The following is a 24,839-nucleotide window of genomic DNA, read 5'->3' on the forward strand; positions in this document are numbered from 1 at the left end:
TTTCACTACTGATTCAGTGGTAGCCCTTGCCCAATGTTTTCTTATGGAATGACTCCGAGGAATAAATCTTGGAGTCTCTTCTCCACATTGTTGAATCTGCCTTGCTCCACTATGCATATTGTTACAAGACAATGTACTTTAATTCACTTTCTTATCTTTTCCGCATGCTATCCACTGATTAGCAGCATCCTCCATTGACAAATGAGTACTCATATCATGCTCATATTTAGCCCGAATGCCCAATAAACTAGTTTCTCTTTAAGTTGCAGTAATGCACTAGTAGTATCTCTAAAAAAGTAACACTTTCTCTTAATTTTGTTAATAATTTTTTCATAAAATTCTTTCTTGGCGAAGCCAAGCACCTCTCCTAAGGTGAATTCCACTCGATTGTTTAAAATATTTTCTTGAAGAACCTTCTTGAGATCCGTAGCTTTCTCAATATCAGATTGCAGTTTATATCCCAAATGCTTGCTGGTCTTTTTGTCCTCTTGTTTGCTACCCTGTTTTTACTCTTTCCCCATGTCTTCCATAACTTGCTCAGGAGATGGCTGAGATTTGTAGCTTTAGATTGACTTATACTTCTTATCATTACTCTCTTAGATGTCCATATATTATCTTTATTTCTCTTGTATTTCTCTTTCACAAGTACATTTGTATTTTACACTTTTGCTAAATATTCATGTACTGAATATGCATCTATGGGTGATTCCCAACCACTCAGGTCACAAATGTCTTGCCATGTATGAGACATTTCACTGTTAGTAGCCTTTCTCTTTTCAGTTGCATGCAAAGCATGTGTCCATATTGTAGCCTTCAGACCAACCATCACTTGGCCAAACATTCTATCAAACTATAGACTAAAAGTAGTAGCATGTACATCTGCATAAACATTTCGAACATCCAAGTCTTCTAATAACTTTTGCATATCTCGCTATCCAAAATTCAAAGAAAGAGACAATCTTGTTTCTTCTACTTGGATCTTGCCATCTTTCTAAAAGATGAGCTATGATGCCAAGGTCTCTTGATAAGAAACATAATCCTTCCTTTTATGCAATAAACTATCACTTCATATTTATATTTTCCCTCATTTAGGGAGTGATACTTGACCCCTTTCCTCTTGTCATTTCTCATCTAATTTTGCAACCTTCAATTGAAGATCTGAATGCCTTTAACCAAATCATCTAATACATCTTCCTTAATAGTGGAAATATCAAGTACAACCATAAGGTTAGCCACAGAAGTAGCTGGCTTACTAGATGATGGAAAAAGGAACAATGGGCTAGGCAACGAGGGAAAGATGATGGAAAAGTGCAATAGGGTGTCCAAGGCAAAGTCAAGGCATTCACATGGGAAAAATACAAAAAATGAGCTCAAAAATACATACAGATATTAATATCAGAAAATACACTCTCTAAAATGTAGGGCAAAAAGAAGGAAAAATGTGCAAAATAATGTGCTTGACAAACCTATCACGTCAAAACATGGTTTCGACCGAGATAGATTGCATTCACATGGAAAAAACCCAAAAGACGGACTCAAAAATTGATATAGGAATAACTAAGGACCGAACTGAAGGGCAGTAAAAAGGAAAAATGTTTGGAGGAAGGGGATGCACAGGTCTGTCATATCAAAACTCATTTTCAAGGGAAAGAGGAGGGGTTCACATGCGAAAAACACAAAAAAGACACTCGAAAGCACATTTAAAAATTAATAACTAAAAATTCAGCGAGCAAAATAGGGTGGAGAAAAAAAAATTGGGGAAAGGTTGGTTGGACATACTTGTCAAATTAAACTAGAATTCCAAAAAAAAGAGGGCATAGTCACATGGAAAAATGTTAAAAAATACGCACGAAAATGTCTCGAAAATTCACAAAAATTAATAATCGAGAAACCCTGCATCGAAATGAAGGGCAATAAAAAGAAAATAGTCAAGGAAAAGGTGTAGGGCATGGCGGTCATGTCAGATTGTTGTTCCGAAGCAAAAGGATGCATTCACATGGAAACACATCCAATTGATGAAAAATGGTTAAAAATTAATAACTCAAGAACTGTTGGGCAAAACAGGGATTGGTAAAAAGAAAAAATGGTTAGTTCAAAGGGACGAATAGGGTTGTAAGGTTGCATTTGGATTTCAGTGAACGTAAGGTGCGTTCACATGAAAAAACTTCAAAATAAAGGATAAAGAAAAAGAGAGAAGGAACGGCCCTAGGAGTGGGGTGAAAGTGAAAGGGTGGGTGGGTAGGGGACCCCATCAAGGTGAAAGAAAGTCATGGCGTAGATGCATAATCAAATTGAGGCATATGCAGGGGGTATGCATCATAGATGCGTAGGGATGCATCCCCACACTTAAAACCCTAGGGAAGGGTAAACCGAATATTAGGGACCTAGGACCACACATCAGATCAACTGTTGGCATTCCCACACTTAAGACTTGACCGTCACTAATAAAAACAAGGTGTAGGGTTAGAAAAACTTGGCCCATGTTGGAGAGGTGAGTTATGTGTTCAAAATGATAATGTATGTATTGATGGCAAATTTGTAGATCATATTTATGCCAAAATAGAGGCTATGGTGGATGTTTTCTTTGTTTTGTTGATGATTCTAAGGAACCTAATGCAATTATTATATTAGATTTAAGTGAGACGTTTTTCAAAGTAGTTGAAGTACCACTACTTATAGTGAAAAATGTATCATCTTTGGATGTATTTATCTAGAATATCAATTTTTTGAGAACTTAAGATACTATTTCAGATGATTGCACCATTCAAATTGAAGAAATTCAGCAAGTTTCTAATGTTCTATTTCAAGTTGACTACCCACATGAGAAATTTTCAAAACAATATGTTTTTGAACAAAAAATGAATAGTTTTTAGCAATGTTCAAATTTATAAAAGTTGACTAAAAGTCAAAAAAGACAAGACTTAGTCTGATTGTGTGGTTTTCCTAAAGATTTAGATGTGAATTGTTTTCTTAATCAATCATTACTTGAGATAATTCAATGTTTATTTTTTGAACTTGGAAAAGAGAGGAACACAATAGAAATTGCAACAACTAAAGCTTTATCTACCATCAACTAACTTCAAGGAGAGAAATCATTACTATAATAAGAAGTTTCTCAAGTTAGGAATGTGATGGATTTGCAAGTTTCTCATTATTTTGGGAAAGCTATTAATGCTCTTGATGAAGTTTCTTTGCTAAAGGATCACGTGGTTGCGAATTTGCATATCTAGTTGACATTTCCATATGTTCCAAGTCAGGATGTTATTCTTGAGGATTTGTATGTGTTGAATGGCCAAATTCTTTTTGTTTGAATTTAGATTGATATTTATAAAAATTTTGAGCAATTTGATTAGTTTATCAATGAAGTTGAAACAAATAAAATTATTAAAATACCTACACTAGATATTTATGTAGTTGATGTGATAGCAATAGTTGTTGATGATTTTATTTTCTAAACTAAATTTTAAGTCAACTAGAAAGAACCCTTTATGATCAACTAAAAGTTTGAAAATGATACTTATCTGTTGTAGGACGCTATCGTAGCGCGTGAGGTTGAAGGTCACCACAGGGGTTTTGCAAGAGATCTGGACAAGATAGATGGAGATGTGTCTTCAAGAGATAGGTGGTAATTGTTTTTAGGTTCGAGAGGAGCTTCACAATTTTCAACTCACCATTTATTTTGACTTTATCTTGGAAAAACCCAGATTGATACATCAGATTTGATCATAGAAGTATGAATTGTAATCAGGAGTATAACTTCAATTGATACAAGAAGAGTCTTGTCCTTCCTTGCCAATGAGTATAGTTGCCTATGTCAGCCTAGGCATGAAGAAGATCTTTAAGTCCCTTCTCTTTTCAACTAATAATGAAGATAGAGGATCAAGAATAAGATTGCCTATTTCAGTTTATGAATAAATAACTGTAGTTGGGTTTACATGAAAAGTTCATGAGTTCCATGACTTAGATCAATGTAGCTTGAATTAAGTAGCTGCATAAAAGCTTCAACTATTTAATCCCAAACTATGGCAAGAATTCTATGAAAGATTACTTTAAACCCTCTCTTGAATGAAAGGAAGCAAGATACTATTGTACTTGTAATGTTTGGAGTTGAGGTAGATTCTGTGTTTACAAAATTCAGCCCATGAATATCCTGGTTTAGAATGAATCAAGAACAATTCATGTTCTACCAAAATAAAGGAAGTGGTTAACAAGTAAGCTTCAGCTCATTAATTCCCTGTTATGGGCAGCCATGAATAAACCATGATGCTACAAATAAACTACCAAAGAGTATCTTCAATGTCCTTCCAAAGCAAGAGTGTTTAGATGCGGCATTTACAAGATTATGTAGAGCATATTCTCATCATAAATCATAAGAGTAAAACTTGGAATATCAAGAATCAGCTCAAAGATTGTAGTGGGTTGAATATGAGAGTTTTAAAATCAGATTTTTAATATCTGCTGAGCTCTTCTTGGTAGGGAGGAGAGACTTCATCAAGCTATAGTTATGTAAGAAATTTCCCTTCTTTTCTTCTACACAAATACAGGTACCTCTTGATCCATACAAGAGATGCCTTGAAAAATAGAGAGTCAGCCCATAAAGAAAGTAATGGACTGCATATAAGAGTCCAGACCAGAGCCTTTATGATTTGCAAGATCTCTTCTTCATGGAGAAGAGAGTTCATATTAAGAGTTAAGTGCATAGGTCAGTGTTCTTCATAAATACAAGTACCTCATGAACTAAACAAGAGTTGCCTTGAAGAATAGAAATTTAGGCCATTAAATAACATTTTTGGACCTTTCAGTTCAGCCCACATTTCTTGTTAATACAAATCTAGAAGTATTCTTGACACACCCCTCCATTAAGAGCTGGCAATAAGCTTTCCAAAAGCAAGGGTGAGCCCTTTGGGTCAAGATAATCAATGGAGCAAGAAGAAGAATTTCAGCCCAACAAATTTCAGGATAGGAAGTCCAATAACAATTTGTACTCAGCACTTGGAAGACTCAAGAGAGTAGATTTGATGTATCTCTTGACATGGGAGGTCTAATTCAGCATACACAAGCTAGGTCTAGACCTTTCTTCAGAATCATAATCGAGCTCTCCCTTGTATGGGCTGTTGCCCTTTATATTCACAAATTTTCCCTATTAACTCAGCCAAGAATGGCCTTCTATTTTCCTAAAAGCATAGAAGAAGGAGCACTTACATGTCAAGTGGACTGCAACTAGTTGTAGATGGATGGCTTGATCAGCCCCTTTATGTGGAAGCTTTAGACACCACTTTCCCTTCTCCTTCCATGGTGCCTATTGCCTCTTTGAGTTTTGCCCAAAAAATGCGGTGCAATTCAAGCTGCCTTTTTTTATATTTCCCTTGACTATTTTAGTCACATAGGCAATGCTACAAGTCATATACAATATCTTATGCTTGGTTAACCTAGGTAACTCCGACTCCCTTGACTTGGCTTGTGAATAGTCTTAAAAACTTTGAAGATCATATGTACACAGCCACATCATTAGCTCCTGGGAAATGCAATTCAAGGGATCCTTCCAAATCAACTGCTCATGACCATGTTATAAAATGTCCCATGACTTACAGAACTTGTAGTGAGTTCATGTAAGTGTTGTGAAGAGAATTAAAAGTAAGTAACCATATTTATTCATCTTGTCAAGGACTTATGATAAATTTATTGTATTTTAAGGTAGAGAGCCCCCATATTTGCTTCACTATGCTATATGCTGGTGGTTTAGACTTCATGTTTTATTGCACTAGGCAAGTCTCTTGTAGTTTGTCTAAATTACAAGTGACTAAGCAATATATGTAGAGGTTAAAATTTTTATGTTTAAACCTTGGGCAAAAAATCTCATGACAACGCTACCTAAAAGTAGAATCAATGGATTCCATTTGATGAAATACATTTGTAGAATCATGTAAATACGGATGTTGTAAGTAGTGTATATAGAAGTCATAGAGAAAATTGTTAATATGGTTAGCAATTTTGGAGTGTTTTGATATTTGAAAATACAATGTTAATTAGACGGGTTCTAAAATATAGAAAGCCTACTAAATGGATATTCACATTTCTAATGAGGATCCCTTTATCAAGTTTGAAAGTTTGATGTCTATAGTAGACTACATGTAGAAATGGAAATTTGCAAACTGTGGAGAGATTTTTTTGGGGCAAAAATTTTTAGTGTCTAACTACAATGTCTTCTAGCAAATTGTAGTTTGGAATTGGAGCTACAACTTTCCTTCAAAAATCTTGGCGATTCGAGTTACAAAGCAAAAGTTATGAGCCATTTTGTGCCAAGGTGTCCCAATTAACAAGATTTTAAAAGTCAAAGCATGTCTTTGTCACTTGTAGAGGTCACCCATGAATATATGTGTGTAGCACATGAATTCAAAGCAATGTAATTTTAAAATACCATTTAAATACATTTTTACATAGAAAATTGTGTAATATAAAGGGGTTATGTACAAATTGAATAGAAAAGTGTTATGTTTTTTTCAGGAAAAATTCATAGATAAGGATATTTATAAATTCATAGATACGGATATACATATAGTGAACCCCCCCTAATCTTTAGTAGATGTGCTTTGAATTTTTAAATAACGGTTTGGTTACACTTTGTGTTCCAAACAAGGAGGTGGACTAATCATAGTGCGTGAAAATGCATAATCATGAACATCTCATCATGTGAAGACAAACTAGACAAGTAGTGTAAAGGTCATTTGCTTTACTTTTCAATGCTTCCTTATAGTGAAAGTTGTGTTAATGGATGGGAGTCTCAAGTGGTAACTCATCTTCTTGCCACGTGTTTTATTACTTAGTTTTTAAATTTGTCCTTGTGGCAAAAAGTGCAATCCTACTATGAAGATTTGTAGTCCCCATGCGATAATTGAGATTGCAAGTAAAATTTTTAGGTGTTTAATGGTACCTTTGCCACTTGGTACAGGGGAGGATGTAGAGGATATACATATCCTCAACCCCCTAAGCTTTTCCAGATGTGGTTTGTATTTTTAAATAAATATTTGTTCACACTTTGTGTTCCAAACTAGGAGGTGGCCTACTCATAGTGTGTGAAAATGAATAGCCATGGACATGTCACAATGTGCGGACAAACTAGACAAGTAGTGTAAATGTCATTTACTTGATTTTTCAATACTTACTTGTATGGAAGTTGTGTTAATGGAAGGGAGTCTCAAGTAGTAACATACATGCTTATGTTTTGTTACTAAGTTTCCAAAATTATCCCTCTGGTGGGAAGTGTAGTCCTACTGTGCCAAGATTTGTAGTCCCAATACGATAATCAAGATCACGAGTACAAAATTTACGTGTTCAACGGCACTATCACGACCTAAAACGGGCTTGACACTAGATCTTTGGCACTAACCGGGCCTCTACTACTCACCCAAACCACCCCACATGGCCTCATGGTAGCATGGAGTGTCTAAGGGATATACTACCCTAACCTCTACTATAGAACTTTGTATTTGTATGAGTTGTAATCCAATGGATAACCCTTCCCACACTCCTCAGAGGGATTCCGTACATTGATTGGTGTCATTCCATCCCATGCAAATACGATATCAGAACAAAAATCCAAAAACTCATGATCTTCCTTAAAACTACAATGTTACGGGTTTTGCATGTTTTTAAAGAAATTGTTAGATAACTCATTTTTTATTGATTTCCTTAACATTTTTGATAGATCACAACATTAACAACCAAATACAACCATTTTCAATCATTTACCAATGGAATTTAACATAAAATAAGTAAATTTATGACTTACTCATAGAACAGTTCTTTATATTATACACATCTCATGATTGGAGACTCGCTGACGCTTCCCAAGAGCCGTGCAGATGCTCCTTTCAACCTGGATCCATGCTCCAACATCATCCCACGATCAAAATCTCGCATCTCAGCCCACCCGCTTCTCTCATAGAATCAACTATAGAAACACACAATAAAGAGTAGAGAGGAGAGAAAAAGACTAGAAATTGAAATTTTCATTTATTTAGCCATTTCTTGATCCATTTGAAGAGATGGAAGGCATGGAAAATCAACATCTCAACCCCTTCTTGCCTCTCCCTTTGACACAAACAGGCATAAAATCCAAATTTTTAATCAAAAAATGGGGTGCCAAATAGAATGACACCCCCCTCCCCCACATCATGTGAATTTTGGAATTTTAGTCCTTAACTAATTCATTAATCTTTAAGTACTAAAATATCTAGTTAGAATTTTTGGTTTTCATACTGCATGAAAGTGGTTTCATCTCCATTGAGGATTCAAATGGCCTCAGAATTGTGATCTAACTCGATGACGGTTGCCTTCTTTAGTATCAAAATCTATCAATCTAGCATTCATCCTACACTTTCTGGCTCCTAGATCACATAACTGCTTAGAATGCCAAACCTTGTGAGGATTAAATGGGGGTCGAATGACCTCCGATTGATGAACTAACACTTGCATTGCATTCATGGCATCGAGATCTATCTACAAAGTCTAGCTCATCGATCTACAACTTTTTCATTTTCCCAAAAAATAAAGGAGCCAATGATGGCCGGATGCATGAACCCTTTATAAGCATATACATTCTTTTTTAATGGAGCATTTAGGGGTCCCAATAAGAAAGGGAGTATTGGGGTACACATTAGAGACCCCTAATGTAGAATCATGATGAAATTAGCTACCTACCTTGGGGTAGGATTCACTAATAATATGGTGGAATATAAAGCCTTGATCATGGGGATGAACATTGTTAAGAAAGGTGGTATTCGCGAGTTACTAGTAATAGGGAATTTCTAGTTGGTTTTGAATCAATTGGATGGGATTCCATGTCGCTATGAACCTGATGGATAAGTTTGAGAGAGTGTCTCCTCAGCTAATTTCATAATATTCGAATTAGTTTACCGATTCATTAGCAAATTATGCTTATGAAGAAGACCTCTTTTTCAATTGTGGTCCTTGTTTAGATATCTCCATTGATGATGAGATAGGACCTAGTCGATTATGGAGACTTTTATCAAAACATAGTTTATATATGGTAAGAAATGGTTAGTATGGATAATGCAAAGAGTAGCCAAGACCCATTTACCATTGTTATATTAGAACCAGAGGATGGTCAAACGATATTTTATGCATACACCTCTTGCTATATATATACAGGACTTATGGGTCATAATATGATGCATCTAGTTTAGGGCTAGGAACCCTATTTTCTCCTTGGAATAGAGTATCTTGTTGTATGTTAGTACCACTTCAAGGAGGGATATGTATATGGCTTTTTACTTTAGACCAAGAGAGTTGATTGCTTTGGATGTGTGTTATATTTTGTTAGGTCAAGAGGGCCATTTCTGCTAAATGGTATAACTCATTAGGCCAAGAGGGCCATGTATCTATTTGGTGTGGATACGTTGTCGAAGGGTTTTTCGAAAGCAAAGTCGCGTCTTCAGAAGACCTTGACAAATTTCAAGATAGAAGATCAGTTCTATAGCAAGAGATATCGGTGATAATAGATGGATCAATGGATCATCCTGTGTTAGTTCTTTTCTATTCAAAGCCGTGCACAGTTGACAAGTACAAGGTCTCAAAAATAAATTCTCCCCAACAATATGAAATCCAAGTTCAAGGAGAAACTAAATCAGTTCCACATTGTTGATCCCTCTGTCCTGAAAATCACAGCAGTAGAGATGTATTCACAAACAATTTGCCACAGTTGGTAATTCATATTCATTAACAGGATTTGAAAGCTTTTTTCTGTTAATTATGTAGCTTCAGTATTTCTAGATAAAAGACCAACACGCTGAAATGGTGGATCACAAAAGGTTTTTGCAATTCACGGCCATAAATTCTATTTATTTATCTCTTGAAGATGAATTTTTTGGTTAGCAGTAAACTTGACTCCATATCGTCTTTATCCTAATACTCCTTCTGGCCATCTTCTTCAGTTCAGCATCATTTGCACACTTTCATAAGCTTATCACCCAGTGCTGTTGACAGACAATCCAGAGATATTGTCCTTCACAGTCATGCTTGCAATGATTGCAAAAGAGGTGTCGAAGGCCTCTGATAGTCTCGTTCTGTCATTTTTTTTACTGGTTCGATATCATTGTGCACGTCCTCAACAAGCTTGCGTCTTCAGCCTTTGCCCTTTCTTGTTCCGCTTCATTGCCACATCCTTCCTTGTGATGCTGTCATTGACTTCGCTCCTCCCCTTCACTTGTCTTCTACAGGTGATCTCTTTCGACTTTAGAAGAGCATTGATCGTCTTCGGTTTTCGTCTTCAACTTCGTCTTCTACAAGTCTGATGATCGTCATCGGCTTCTCTTTCGTCATCTACTGTGAACCAGAATTCAGTCTTTGTTTTGATCTTCACATGTCCCGTTTTGTATTCCCGTATCACATTCATCTCAACTTCCTTCGCCTCTTCAGCAATTCCAGTCGTTCCTGCGCTCGACTTCTCCTTCAACTACGATGTCATCTGATGCTTTGTCCTGTCGCATTCGTCACCTTCATGTCCTGTGCCATTGTTGTAATTTGTCCTTGTCTTCTACTTCGTCCTCTTTAGCAGCTTCCCCTTACCGTCTTCGGCATGAAGATCAGCAAGCTTGACTGCACCATTGTTGAATTCTTGCCCTTCCTCCCTCCTTCTCTTTCATAGACCCCCTGTTCAGTCCTCTGATTCGCCCCCAAAATCCTTCCTTTTCTTCCCTTTTTGTCAAGCTCCCCTGATTTCTTTTCATTCCCCTAGTTTTTTTGCTCTCCTTCTCCATTAAGCTCCTTTCCCCCCAAAAAGCCATTTTCAAAAATAGTCTTCCCTTTCCAAATAGCATCCGTCATTTTTCCTTCCCCAAAAACATAAAATGGCACAAAGAAAAACGGCCCTTAGAAAAGCATACAAGCCCTCTTTATCATATCATAGCTTACAATGACATATCATATGCTTTCAAATTGCCTCCAAACTTTGGAATTCTTTTCCTTTATCATCACAATACAAGCAAACAAAATCCCTTGTCACCTTCAAGCCAAGATAATGCAACATTCCACGAGATTATGTCAAATACTTTCTGTGCTTCCGCAAATAAACCACACATGGCATACATACCAACCAATGCACTGCCAATAAAAAAGATATTTTTCTAGCCCCTCTTTACTATATTACCACGCAGAATAAAGATGCAAACATAACAACTAAGTATGTACAAAATATCAACTCCCACACACACAACTTTTGGGTGGATTTCACACCTCGGATGCGCAATAATACAACATCCACCCCCTCTAATCATGCGCATCCTTTGGATGGGCCTACTACCCATGATCATTATCATCAAGATCCACAAACAGATCAATCTCTTGATTGTGCATTTCCGGTATATCAACAAGATTATCTGTTATATCATCTGTCTCTTCTATTGGAGTTTCTTCTCGTTGCTCTTCTCTTGCAAATTCTTCCAATGCATAATCCTCATCATCTCTTTTCTTGAAAATCTTGATTCTTTTTCCTGCAATAGGCACTCTAAGCAATGTCCCATCCAATTCGGTCAGCTCATATGTTGCATTGTCAAAGACATGTCTAACTATGTATGGCCCAAACCATCTTTTCACCATCTTCCGAAGTGCAGTATGCTAATTTTCAAGGCTACTATCAAAGACTAATACCCAATCTCCCTCTTCTATTGCTCTAGGCCGCAAGCGATGCCTGCTGTCAAACCTGTCCTTATTTCTTAGTCCAGCAACCTTCAACCTGTCAATAGCTAGCTGAATATCCTCTGGTCTTCTCTCCAACTGCCGAATCCAAAGAGCTAAGAGCTCCCCTCTCGTCAAATCCTCCTGCTAAGGTAAAACTAACCAAGTCAAAGCACAAGTCTCAGTCGGCATAACCGGTTTCTGACCATACATCAAGTCTGCGGGCATATATCCTGTGGTAACACTATGAGTCGTACGATCAGTCCACAAAGCAAATGGTAGAAGTCTCGGCCATTCTCCAATCCGTCCTCTGCATGCTTTAGCTAACGCTTTCACTATCGGCGGATACCCTCTTTCACTCTTCCCATTTCCCTCTAGATTATATGCTGTGGTTAGAGCCAACTTGATTCCTAGTTGAGAGAAAAAATCCCTAGCTTCATCTGCATCCAATTCACCGCGATCCGCAGTGATCTTACCCACACAGCCATACCTGCAGAAAATTTCTTCCAATAAGAACTTACACACTGCACTAGTGGTCTTCGTTCTCAAAGATCTGCCCTCAACATGATTGGTAAGATCCTCTCTAGCCAAAACAATATACCTCATCTGCCATAGACCCATAGGCATAGTAACCAAGTCAACTACCCACTTATAATGAATGCATAGTGGATAGGTCGGATGAAGCTCATCTCGATGACGCACTACTGAATACATCTAGCAGTCTCTACAAGTCTCTACAAAGTGAGAAACATCTCTATACATGCCTTTTCACCAATATTTCTCCTTGATTTTCTCATAAGTAGCCCACACTCCTCTATGACCAGCCCAAGGACTCTCATGAAACTCTCTCATCACTTGTAACTGTGTCTCTCTATCGCAGACAACCCGCAAGGGTAATCCACCTCTTTTCTTCGGATGCTTCCAAAGAAATCCATCCTTGAGAAAATAACCATAGGCTTTTCTTCTGATCTTCTTGAACTCTTCATCTGTCCATTCATCTTTTCTGCATAATATACTAAGGTACTTGCCAATCTGCAACCAATCTCCAACATAGAGTTCTTCTATAAAAGCCACAATATCATAGACATGGCAAACATGGTCAACCATAGCTGCTGAAATTTCTGCATCATCCTCTTCTGCAAGTAGTGTCTCCTCATCATCATATCTGGCTCTAGACAGCATATCTGCCACTAGATTATCCTTCCCTGCTATGTGTTTAAATTCTGGATTTAATGACTTGATGTATGCAATCCATCTCAACATAGCTATATCCGGAGTAGAGCAACTCGTAATCATACCTATCAATGGCAAGAAATCTGTCTCTACCAAAACTGAGGCTCCAATAAAGTATTCCTTGTCACATTTGAGAGCCATAACAATCCCCAGTAACTCCCTCTTGATTTGCGGATATCTCCTCTATCTCTCGTTTAGGACTTTTGCCCCAAACTGAATAGCATACCTGTTTCCATCTGCATCATCTTGACCCACAGCCCAACCTATGCCAATTGGACTAGTGTCAACTGTTAATACAATAGGCCTTCCGCAATTATAATCCGCTTTCCTGAGAGTAGGAGCAATCTTCAATAACTTCTTCAATTTCCGCATAGCTCTAGTGTGGCTCTCATCCCAATAGAATTTCTGCCCCTTTCGAAGTAGTTGATATAAACAATCTGCTATGTATACAAAATGGGATATCCAAATCATATAAAACACACAAGCTCCAATGAATCTCCGTACCTCTGAAGTGGTAGAACAATACTCCGTAATCTTGCCTATAGCATCCACCTTCTCAGGTGAGGGTTTCCTGCCATAATATCCACACATACGTCCAATAATGACAACCTCATTTACTCCAAAAATAGATTTTTTCCCTGATAGTGTCAAGTTCACTTCTTCCAACCTGGCCAAAATCTTCTCATAAGCTGAAATATGATCAGCCACAAAGTATCTGCATCCCTGCTCATTTAGACTCTCATTCTTCTCTTCTTCTGCACACCCCTTAATGGGCACATCATCCAAGAAAGGCATGGTAAGCTGAGGTATGTAATCACGAAGGACCTTATGCATGGCATTCATTATATGTGCAACACAATTAGTGGCACCTTGAGGCAAGGTACACATCCTGACAAGCCCAATAGGAGTTCTCATAGTGGTTATGTCCCTGCTTTCCAAAGCCAGCTGAAACTGATTATATCCCGAATACAAATCACCTAAAGAATAGATGGCACATCCAGCAAATGCTTCTGCAAACTCATTCACAACTGGACCTATACCAACATTCCTGATAGTAACTCTGTTTACTGGCTGCATATCCTGTTTAAATCGGAGAGTACCATTCTTCTTTGGAACCGTAAACCACCTATTTGAGTATGGTGCAGATGAAGGCTCTAGGATTCCCATCCTGATTTTCTCATTCAACAAGTCAATCAACTTGGTAGGTGTGCCTTAGGCACTGGAATAGGTCGGAGGTTCCATGGAATATGAGGAATAGTAAAGATCACCATAGGAGCAACAATATCCGGATTCACACATCCAATCTCATGTGGAAAAAAAGCAAACCCCCTTCCATGTCGCTCAAGCATCTCCTGAAAGCATTACTTCTCTGTGGGTAGCAAGAAATCACCATTTCCAATTTTCAATTTAGCAAGAGTCTCTGCTAAAAATTTATGGCCTATATGCTCAAGATTCCTCAAAATTGGCTGTTTGGCAGCCCTCTCTATTTGTTGATCACTGTCAGGTGGAAGCGGTACAGCTACCGGCTTCACCTTTTTATCCACAGTCTTGTATTTCATGTCAACCCTGGCTTCATTATGCTCTTCTGCATTACTCAAATCTTGCTGTAAATCAGCAATTCTGCACTTTAGTGGGGCTGAATATCCTCATCCCTCTACTCTATGGACTGCATAGGAACAGCCCTAAACTCTGGATGCTGAAATATTTCAGCAGTAAACTCTGTTGGCGGAAAGTTTTCAGCCCTCTGTGTCTTTGTAAGCTGATCATAATCAGTCGGAAACTCTGTTTGCTGAATTTCTTCAGCGCTCAATACTTTTTGCTGAGTCACCTTAGCCTCTGACTCTATCTATGACACAAAATCTTCAATTTCATGTAACATGTCCAGGGATTGCACTAATACATTATTGTGACAACTCTTCATATCAGTTTTCAGCATATTTTCCATCTCTGTCATCGTATCTGCACAAATCACACTGTCATACATCCCATCTATATGCTCATCATCCTCTAAAATTCCTGCATTTTTCAAAATTTTCTCCTTCTTGCATATGTACTGCCTGGCAGCTCTAGGCAACTTAGAAGTTTTCTGATAACTCATCGAATTATTTGCTAAAATCCCATCAAAATTGGAGGAGAAAACACTACTGCTAGGAGGCGAGAACTCCAATCTCCTCTGCTTTGTACCACTGTCATCTCGCGAAACAGCGGTACCTAATGAAAAACCGAATCCCTCACAGTGGGCAAAGGTGCATCTCTAAGAGTATCCCTGTTTCTAGCATGGTTCACACACACAGTCATAAACTGAACTCCTCTCATACCATCTTTGCTGCGAATCCGTGCATAAGCAGATCCATCATCCATTACCTTTGTTTCCATGCGCATCTCTGTGATGAATGGCTGTCCAAGAATTTTGGGATAAGAGCATGAATCCTGCACAAAGAAATGGAAATCCTCCTCTACATCTCCAATAGAAACCCTGACACTGGGACAGGCAGCATACAAATCACATGCAGTGTTGTTAGCGGCTCTCATACGCCACCCATGCTCTACATCCATAGGCCATCTGTTACTTTCATAAACTCCACGAACTATGAGATTAATCTCTGAACCATGATCCACCAAAGCAACATAAGACACCTGTTTCTCTCCAATTTTTACCATCGTTTCAGTAGTTGCCCTAGCCCAATGACTCCGCGAAAAGTGACTACGCGGTATCAAGACAGGCTCATCAGTTTTAGCATAATGCATAGGCTAAACCCTCTTCTCTATCTGTGGAAAAACTGAAGCATTCGCAACCATAACCTCATCCTCATCCTCATCCAACTCCCCAACCAAAACTCCCTGTGTATCAATAGTAGGCAATGCATGTCTTTTTCTCTTTAGGACCTCTTGAAACTGATCTTGAAACTCTCTTTTCGAGATGCCCAAAACCTCGGAAATAGTAAAAGTCACGTCACTGCCAAGTATCTTGTCATTAAAGATTTTCTTCATGTATGTAGATGTCTCAATATCGGACATCAATCTAAACCCTGGCTGCTTTCTCTCTCTAGGCTCTTGCTTCTTTTCTCTCTTTTGAGCATCTTCCATCTGTCGTTCTGGCCTTGGTCTCAAAGACGGTCCTGCAGTAAGTGGAGTAACAAACTCACCCCCTCTAGTCTCTTTAGCTACACTTGGATTTTCTTTATCCCTCTTACGCTTCTCCTCAACAAGTACATCTGCTCCCTGAGACTTAGCCAAGTAGGCATAAATAGTATACTTGTCAACAGGCGAATCCCAACCTGTCTCACATCTGATGCTAGAGCCTGCACTAGTCAAAACAGTTTGCTGAATTTTTCCCTTGTTTGCTATCTCCATAGCATAAGTCCATAATGCTGACTGATTCTCTGATCCTTTCTCAATTTGGACTCCATATGCAGAAGCATCTCCTCTAGCCGCCACATAAGAAGTACGCGCAGCCATGTCATCCACTAACTTCTTCATTCCGCCTCTCCCAAAGCTGTTAGCAAGCGGAGCTCCTATTTTAGTCAACCAAATCTTACCATCTTGTTCCCAAAATACCAAATTCTTCCTTCTTGCATCCTGAAAAGATTCACAATCCCTGCAATGCTGATGATCCCTACTATCACACCAAATACACCTTCGATCTCTCCTAGGTGCATTAGGAACACTCCTAGGTATAGTAGAAGCACTAGAAGAAATAGTAGGCGCAGTCGAAGAAAACTGCTCTTTCAATTTTCCCACCAATTCTGCTTTAACTGTCTCTAGTGTCAGATCCGTTATGCCTTTGATTATGTCATCAAGAGAGGAAGGCACCAATGGAGTGGATGGTTTTGGAGCAGAAGGAACCGGCATCGGTCTTGGAGCAGGAGGAATAGGAGGAGTAGAAACAGTAGGCACTAGCATAGGCCAAGAAACTGGCTGAGAGGAGAAGAAATAACAGGGATAGAAGTAGGCATAGGAGCAGAAGATGGTGTCGGTGCCATAGAACCATTCTATAGGCGGGTCTTCCATATCCTCCTCTTGGTCAAAGTCGAGACTGCATCCTGGGCATCTTGCCAATCCGTTTTAAGACCCATAGGCTTCGTGCGATCCTCAAGAAGCTCTCCTAATTCTTCTTGAAGAGCAGCATCTGTAGCTTGCAAGAAAAGCTCAAATTTCTCAACATCCAATGCTCTTTGTTCAATGGCATCAAGCTAACTATACCTCTCTTAAAATTCTCATATCAACTCTAAAGCAGCTAGACCTTTGTTTGGCATGTAGACCCACTCTTGGAATGATCACCGTGTAGCCATCCCAAAGTCCTCAAGGAAATACTCTTCTTTCAAGGCCTTCTTAAAATCTTGCCAATGCGAATTTTGAATAAAAATATCAGTCACTTTTGCCCTCAAGGCGGGTGTGATAAGACGAAGGAAATACTTACTCATAAGTCCAGCTGGAACTCCAAAAAACCCCATCTTGATCTCATATGTCTTCAAATATGCTGAAACATTACGGCCATCAAATAGCTTTTTCTCATTCTCAACTGCTTCAATTGCCTTAGTCGCGCTAATTGCATTCTCGTGCTCCGAATATAGTTACCTTTGCTGAGACAACTGTTGTTGATGCAATTGCTGTTGCTGCTGCACATACAATTGTGTCTGCTGATTTTGAAGCTGCATATACATAGATATATTCTGCAAAATCTGCTTTAGATCATCTGTTGAAGTACTTGAAGCAGTAATCAGTGATGGAGCTGAAGTAGAGGACGCAGCAGGAATCGTAGAAGAGGCTGAAAATGATGATGAAGTATCTCCCATCCTAAAATTTATGCGACGCTTTCACGTCACGTTCACCAAAAGATGTCGAAGGGTTTTTCGAAAGCAAAGTCGCGTCTACAAAAGACCTTGACAAATTTCAAGATAGAAGATCAGTTCTATAGCAAGAGATATCGGTGATAATAGATGGATCAATGGATTATCCTGTGTTAGTTCTATTCAAAGCCGTGCACAATTGAGAAGTACAAGGTCTCAAAAATAAATTCTCCCCAACAATATGAAATCCAAGTTCAAGGAGAAACTGAATTAGTTCCACATTGTTGATCCCTCTGTCCTGAAAATCACAGCAGCAGAGATGTATTCACAAACAATTTGCCACAGTTGGTAATTTGTATTCATTAACAGGATTTGAAAGCTTGTTTCTGTTAATTTTGCAGCTTTAGTATTTCTAGATAAAAGACCAACACGCTGAAATGTCTGGATCACAAAAGGTTTTTGCAATTCACGACCATAAATTCTATTTATTTATCTCTTGAAGATGAAATTTTTGGTTAGCAGTAAACTTGACTCCATATCGTCTTTATCCTAATACTCCTTCTGGCCGTCTTCTTTAGTTCAGCATCATTTGCACACTCTCATAAGCTTATCACCAGTGTTGTTGACAGACAATCCAGAGATATTGTCCTTCACAGTCATCCTTGCAATGATTACAAAAGAGGTGTCGAAGGCCTCTGATAGTCTCGTTCTGTCTTTTTTTTTTACTGGTTCGATATCATTGTGCACGTCCTCAACAAGCTTGTGTCTTCAGCCTTTGCCCTTTCTTGTTTCGCTTCATTGCCACATCCTTCCTTGTGATGCTGTCGTCGACTTCGCTTCTCCCCTTCACTTGTCTTCTACAGTTGATCTCTTTCGACTTTAGAAGAGCGTTGATCGTCTTCGGCTTTTGTCTTCAACTTCGTCTTCTACAAGTCTGACGATCGTCGTCGGCTTCTCTTTCGTCATCTACTGTGAACCAGAATTCAGTCTTTGTTTTGATCTTCACATGTCCCGTTTTGTATTCTTGTCTCATGTTCATCTCAGCTTCCTTTGCCTCTTTAGGAATTCCAGTCGTTCCTACGCTCGCCTTCTCCTTCAACTGCGATGTCATCTGATGCTTTGTCCTGTCGCATTCGTCACCTTCATGTCCTGTGCCATTGTCGTAATTCGTCCTTGTCTTATACTTCGTCCTCTTTAGCAGCTTCCCCTTACCGTCTTCGGCATGAAGATCAGCAAGCTCGACTGCACCATTGTTGAATTCTTGCCCTTCCCCCCTCCTTCTCTTTCGTAGATCCCCTGTTCAGTCCTCTGATTCGCCCCCCAAAATCCTTCCTTTTCTTCCCTTTTTGTCGAGCTCCCCTGATTTCTTTTCATTCCCCTGCTTTTTTTGCTCTCCTTCTCCATTAAGCTCCTTTCCCCCCAAAAAGCCATTTTTAAAAATAGTCTTCCCTTTCCAAATAACATCCGTCATTTTCCCTTCCCCAAAAACATAAAATGGCACAAAAAAAAAGGCCCTTAGAAAAGCATACAAGCCCTCTTCATCATATCATAGCTTACAATGACATATCATATGCTTTCAAATTGCCTCCAAACTTTGGAATTCTTTTCTTTGATCATCACAATACAAGCAAACAAAATCCCTTGTCACCTTCAAGCCAAGATAATGCAGCATTCCACGAGATTATGTCAAATACTTTCTGTGCTTCCGCAAATAAACCACACATGGCATACATACCAACCAATGCACTGCCAACAAAAAAGATCTTTTTCTAGCCCCTCTTTACTATATTACCACGCAGAATAAAGATGCAAACATAACAACTAAGTATATACAAAATATCAACTCCCACACACACAACTTTTCGGTGGATTTCACACCTCGGATGCGCAGCAATACGACAACGTTTAATGGTCTTTTGTCTTAGTGGTATGCTAGACAGGTTTAATGGTTTAATCTACACGCACACTACATGAGGCTTGCTGATGCCAGGATAGGCATATTCCATGATGGATTCCGTGAGACCACAGTGCATTCCGTGAGTTTTTATTCCACGGTGGATTCTGTGAGGTTTTGCGGTGGATTTTGTAAAAATTTATTTATTTGCCGAGGCTCATACACAAGGTGGATTTCTTGTGCGAGAAGTTGACGGGGACGTTTGTTCTTTTTGGGCGTCAAATTAATTTAATGTGCACATGGGTGATTCCATGGTGGGTGATTCCGCAAAATACATATTTCAATTAAGGGACATTTATGAGTTTAGAGTGCACTCATATTAAATTAAAGTTAGGACAGAGTTTCAACCTATTTATTTATTTTGTGGTTGAAGACTGCTAGGTAATCACTTTTGTCGGTTTAATTTTATTATTTTCTAACAATTGTGAATGATTCAGTTGATGTGTAGAGCAGGCGACAGTGGCATTGGGAAGCATTGGGCGATAGTGTGTATTCAAATTATCTAGAAGAAATTATCATTTTTGATGGGCACGCGTCTTATTATTAAAGGCATGGTGCTAATATTTATTTAAGCGCACTTATTTATTGACGCTTGACAAATATTTATTATTTTGTATACGCATGGATGCACGGTTTAAATATTCCATTATTGGACATTGTATTTGGGCACAACCCGACTTTTCGGCCACCCTACATACCACTTGTATCATGCTTAATGAATAAAAATAAAACTGTAGTACTTGTATTCATGTTATATTAAAGGCTAGTACTTACACTCCCGATATTCATGTTAGAGAGAGAGAGCATTGGATTATCATCCAATGCAAAACAACAAATTTCAAAGAATCAAATTACAACATGAAAATTTTCAATGGACAATAACTATCAATATGAAAAAGGACATGCTAAAAACATATCAAGAAATATAGTAATATTATTTCTTAGATTTTATATGCTGACAAAAAATATGTAATAATATTATTTCTTAGATTTTATGTCCTAACAAAATATGTCGTCCAAAGTGAACACTATGGAGTATGACCTACTTGAAAAGTTGCGAGTGACACTTTACTAAACTTGGTTTTCATGTTTCCGTAGCGAAGTGGCCATCCAATGGCTTGTAGTGTATTTACCACCTCGGATAGGAAATCAATATAATGTCGGCTAAGTAAGTTTCTTCCCAAGGATAATAAAAGATCGTGAAATAAGGCGGGCGGGACCGACCGAACTGCCCAATGGACAAAATAGCAGGTACAAGTAGTTCATGATACAGAATCCAGATCATCGTGGGGGAACTATGTAATATTCCCGGCGTGGAACAGATGAGCTGATCACTTATACGCTTATTACTTTCTGGCCTCGTTATACCATGGCGCCCTCTCACATGCTGTCACTTCCATTGCTGTCCGTCATATTGCTTGTATACTTGAGCTACGGCGCCGATGCGCACAGGTACGTGGTAGGAGGCGCGGAGGGGTGGCACGCGGACGTAGACTACCACAGATGGGCTGAGCACCGCGTATTCAGGGTCGGCGACAGCTTGTGTAAGTAGTATATGAAAGACTCAATCCTCACGCCCTCTAATGTGTCTGCATTACGACCGCAATTAACTAATATGCTACCGGAATATATACTGCTTCTGCTGCTTGCGTTTGGGTTGTATTGCTGTCATCTATGCAGCCTTCAGGTATGCAGAAGGGACGCACAACGTAGTGGAGCTACGCAACGCAGCGGACTACGCGTCCTGTGACGCAAAAGGCGGCGTGACGTCGTTCAGGCACAAGTCCAGGCCGGGTGACACCGTGGTGCCCCTGCGGACAGCTGGTCGGCACTGGTTCATTTCCGGGGTTCCAGGCGACTGCACCAAGCTGGGCATGAAGCTCACCATCGATGTTCTTCCGGGCGATGCTGCTCCTGCACCACATCGCCATCATCATCACCGTGACCATCGGCATGATGCTGACGAGGCTCACCATCGTCAACATGGGGCTCACGAGACCCACCATGAAAAACATGCGGCCCCCGAAGCGGAATCTCCGGCGGCCCCCGAATATCCAGCTCACCATCGCCGCCCTGACCATAATGATCACCATAATGCTTCCACCCACGATGATCGTGATCATGATCATCATCACCACCATCGTCAAGCAAGCACGGCTCCTCAATCTTCCAAAGGAGGCCACCAACACCATGCCCACTCTCGTGCTGCATCTAACCCCGATCGCCATCGCCAACACCAACACCATGACGCGCCATCCCAGTACTACGGCCAGCACCATGAACAACATGCGACCCCCGAAGCTGAATCTCCGGCTCACCATCATCATCATGGAGCTCATCGTGAGGCCTACCATCAACATGCGGCACCTAAATATCCAGCTCACCATCGCCAGAATGACCATGATGATCACCATGATGCTACCACTTACAATGATCGTGATCATGATGATCATAACTACCATCGTCAAACGAGCCCTGCTCCTCGATCTTCCGAGGGAGGCCACCGCCGCCATGAACATCACTATGCCCACGCTCCTGCTGCATCCAACCCCGATCACCATCGCCAACGCTAACACCATGATACGCCATCCCACAATGGCTAGCACCGTCTCATCCAGGCTCTGCCTTTCTCCCGACCCACCCATCATGATCATGAATGATCACACTCCTCGTGGGCCGCCTATGTGGCAGCTAGTAACGTCAGTGTTGTCTCTTGGCGCCGGTGAAGGCTCATCCCATTCTAAAGTTCGGCACTTGCTTCTATGCGTGACCAGAGTTTCGATTCTAGCACGACATGGTGTTTCCATCTTCAATGCATCCATCTTAATTCTACGAAGCTCATACAGTTGGCCCTTTTTTGGTTTTCTATCGATACATGATTCGTGTACAAATAGGGAAATGAGTGAAATGTTCTTGTTGTGTAACCTCCATCAATATTGGACATTTTCTTTTTGGTGATATACGTACTAGTATTCATAGCATCCAATGTACGACCTTGATTTGCATAACTTCTAAATATAACCATAATATACTTCTAGGTTTTCTACATCTAACCATGAGCTTCCTCTTGCACTGCTTGTAGTAGGGAAAGTAGGCTTAGTTGCACATCACACATCAATTGATTGATAGTGTCTTTCCTCAACATTCTTATCTCTACTACTACTTCTTGATAAAAGGATCATTATTCTCACAAAACCCACCACTCAACGATGTGTTGTCCATACATATGGTGTATAATACATTCATGTATATGCTAGAATGTGACAAGGTTTGGCCTTCCATGAAATAAGGGTCATGGACCTGGATCCCTATTTTACAAAGCTTTTATTAGTATAGATATTACATTGAGAGTAGAAAATTACTGAAGGATTACTAAACTTTTGTATTAATCTAGATAGTTAATGTCATATTAATCATTAATGTTAGTGTTCATAGTATGGATAGTTCAAATATATAAGATTTTTAGATAATTTCAGTCTATTTTGGATATTATTTCTTGTAAATATCTTAAAAATGTGTAGAAAACTTCTAGAATAGGATGACATGCAGAAAGAAAGTTATTTTTCAATCAGTTTTGTTAAATCTCATGAAAAAAGAAAGGCTCCTAAATTCGTGCGGTGCGTGATCGCAGTTTCCAATTAGCAAACAATACTCAGGAGGGGAGGAGATGGGAGAAAGAGTGATATGGGAGTATTGTAACTAAGTGTCATGAACCATTAGATTTACGATCTAAAGCACTAGAGTAGAAGATAGTGTTTGGTACACATTTTTGGGTATAAGAGGGAGCTTTAGGAGATCTAATGATTCGAGGTTGCTTCCACATAATAGTAGACGTTATCTAAATAATTCAACAACCATTTATCTTGGAGTTTAGCCATCAAACAATCAACTTATAACTCTTGGAATAACTAGAGATAACATGGCTGCAGAAGTATATTTGGAGTCGTATATAAGGATTTTGTTTATCTTCTGATGTTCTATTAATACAACACAGTGCTTCGGAGAGAAGTACTTGGGCTTCTCCTATCAAGAAATCATCTAAATGTATTGAGATTTGGATTTCCTAGACTCTTTGTCTTGTATGTACAACAGAGTTTACATGTAATACATGTAGAGTCTAAATGGTTGAGGTTTTTCTTTATCTTGTGTAAGGGTTATGGTAGACTTGGCCGAAGGTTTTATAGTTGATTCATGATGTATGTATATGTCTTGAAGAGAACTTGATTTTCAGCATTCTTGATCATTTGAATCTCCTACCTATTCTTTTAATTCTCTTTTATCTCCTAGTATCTACTTTCTTCTCTCTTTAATCCTCGGTGGATACGACCTTTCCGATAAAATCCCTTTGATATTGGTGAACCCCATGTAAAAGGTTGTGGGAAGGGAAGGCATGATGGGAGAACATTCAAGCAAAGCTTATACTAATTTTTGCAGCTGTTTGTGTAGAATATGAACATGCTTACGTAGATTAAAAAACAAGAACTAGTGATGTAGAGTTTTACTCAAACAAAAATTATTGTGATGAATGCTTTGCAAGAAATAGAGTGTGAGATGAAGTTGTTTAATGATACAGATATATATATATATATATATATATATATATATATATGCATATCTATGCTCAAAAGTTGGAGTTCTTTGGGGTGGGTTGACTTCCATGGAGCTACTATTTTATACAAGTCACTATACATGAATTGAAAGCCTAAGTTAATTGTACATGTAGGATACTGATTGGGTAGCCTTCAAGAAGACACTCCGAGAAGAATTGTACTGCATTGAAGATTCTAGTTTGATTACCCGTAAGACTTTCCAGGAGTAGATTCTAAAATCTAGTAAGAGTCTTGTGTCTCCGGAGTTATTGAAAGATTTTGAAAGTCAATTTGAGTACTTAGATCTTGCAGAAAAACATGCTCTTGTAAGTCAAAACTTTAAATTATTTTTAGAGCTTCAAGAGAAGCTTGATGATTTGTTGGAGGCTCTAACTATGCAGACATGGCTTAAACTAAAGGGGAGGCATGTTAAGGATAGTGTTATTGCACTAGTGAAAAAGCATAGAAGAAGAGAAAGATTGCATGTATCTAGCTTGCTGATTGTTACGGGCAAAATAGTTGATGCATCTAGTAAGCCAGCTACTTCTGCGGCTAACCTTATGGTTGTACTTGATATTT

Source organism: Lygodium microphyllum, chromosome 27 (assembly GCF_053477565.2).
Source record: "Lygodium microphyllum isolate KBCC chromosome 27, Lygodium_microphyllum_v1.1.10, whole genome shotgun sequence".
NCBI classification, from domain to species: Eukaryota; Viridiplantae; Streptophyta; class Polypodiopsida; order Schizaeales; family Lygodiaceae; genus Lygodium; species Lygodium microphyllum.